Source organism: Penaeus vannamei, chromosome 43 (assembly GCF_042767895.1).
Source record: "Penaeus vannamei isolate JL-2024 chromosome 43, ASM4276789v1, whole genome shotgun sequence".
Lineage (NCBI taxonomy): Eukaryota > Metazoa > Arthropoda > Malacostraca > Decapoda > Penaeidae > Penaeus > Penaeus vannamei.
The window spans coordinates 17,967,236-17,968,988 of record NC_091591.1 but is presented as its reverse complement, the minus strand read 5'-3'; the positions used below and the strand labels follow the sequence as shown (position 1 = coordinate 17,968,988).

General features: G+C 36.6%; 1 protein-coding gene across 1 annotated transcript in view; it reads right to left on the bottom strand.

The window, feature by feature from the left end:
* Positions 1 to 1,306, bottom strand: part of LOC113804212 (zinc finger protein 850-like) — a 25,162-nt gene extending 23,856 nt beyond the window's left edge. Inside the window, exon 1 of the mRNA XM_070119168.1 lies at positions 1,053 to 1,306. The gene's annotated coding sequence lies outside the window, so the exon portion shown is untranslated. The remainder of the gene's footprint in view (positions 1 to 1,052) is intronic.
* Positions 1,307 to 1,753: the final 447 nt, after the last annotated feature.

The window sequence follows — 1,753 nt, the reverse complement described above, 5'->3', positions numbered from 1 at the left end:
AATGAGTGACATAAAACTTTTTAGGAATTTAGTTAATTTAGCTATTGCAAAGGCAAATTTACAGTAAATAGGGGGCTGTATGCCCTAAACCCCCTTTCAGGTGGGGCTATCAGCCCCACTACACTCCACCTGGGCTGCAAAATCTTCACCTTGTCTATTCCAGTAGGACTATGCTTTGGTGATGTACTCCGATTGTATATAGAACTTTGCCCGTATCTCTCACCTCTACAAAATCTTCACTATGTAAGTTTGGCTGGATTGAGCACAGGCAAATATTTGGATCTCGTACTAACACTTTCTCACCTTGAATAATAAATCCCTAACGGCCAGCTTCCGTTAATGGGGACTGCAACCGCTATCTACCATTTACGTTATTGCCATGATATTTTGCATATTATACATGAAACTGCACCTTATATACAGTCTAGCCTTGACAGACATCCCTTGGGTCTGGTTTCTATTGTCAAATGATTATCTATAACATATCTTATTGGTGCTAATAGACTACTTGATAGTGTCTATCATCACATCACTGCTATGTACAGTCCCCAATGGCTTGTTTGATTTTCCATGCCTATGTCTTCTGATATAATTCCATCAGATTATTCCATCACTCCTTAGATTTCACATAATTTTCTCTCACCACTAGACTTATTGCAGATTTACATCTTCTCTACTACCCTTTTTATTGATGTTATTGAAGAAGTGGCCATTAGGGCTTCTCGAACAATATCTATTATCAGATTTATTCTCGTATGATGAGAACGAATCTGATGATCATTTTCTTTTCCGTAACAATCACAGTTGACAATCTTGATGTTTAAAGTAAGAGAAAGCATGAAATATATCGGGGAAATTATGGAGTAAAACAGACCGAAATAAGAATAGAGAACAATAATGCATAAAACCAGCACAATAAATGCTTAGAATCTGACAATTAAACTCTACGGTTTACACCGTGTAAAATTACAATTATCTTTCCATTTTGCCCCAGATTTTTGTCTCTTATTCTTTGTCGCTTCTATGTTTCCTAATATTATAAAGTTCCTTACTTCCTTTGCGGCTTAATAATCCAAGCCGATGCTCCTGGCAGCAATAGACTGACTTCCGTTTATATTATAGACACAAAAATTAGATGATTTTCGGCGGTTTTCTTCCTTGCATTGTTGACGTTCGTGGAAGCAGACCGGATTCAAAAAGCTTATCCAATATTCGTTTTTTTTATCTGCTTTACTTTTAACTTTTCCCTTACCTACCACTTTTCTTATAACACAAACCATATCAGTCATCTATTATATTGAATTCTGTCTTTATTCAGAATTACGCCGCTTCGTTTGCCACTCGTTAAAGTATCTACAAGTCTAAAACCCTATAAATGAAGAAAGAAGAAGAAAGTATCTAAAAAGTATCTTCCTCTGTTTTATTTTAGCTCAATCCATTCTTGCCCATTTCATTAGCTCGTCTCTGTTATGTCAGTGCACTCTTTCACATAAGGCAGTTTTAGAACTTTGAATCACGGAGTTGAAAAACGATGAAGGTTCTTGACTATCACAGGTCAGAATAGGGGAGTAATGCAGAGTAATGAGCACAGAAAATATAAGATGAAGTAAAATAAAATAAAGATAAAAAATATATCCGTATGGGGGGGGGATGGCCTTTAATCTCCGAGCGAATACGCATTCACTTCCAACAATGTCAATGCCAGAAAAATGATATCCACAGAGCCGTTCGGTGATTATCCACCTGAAGTGAA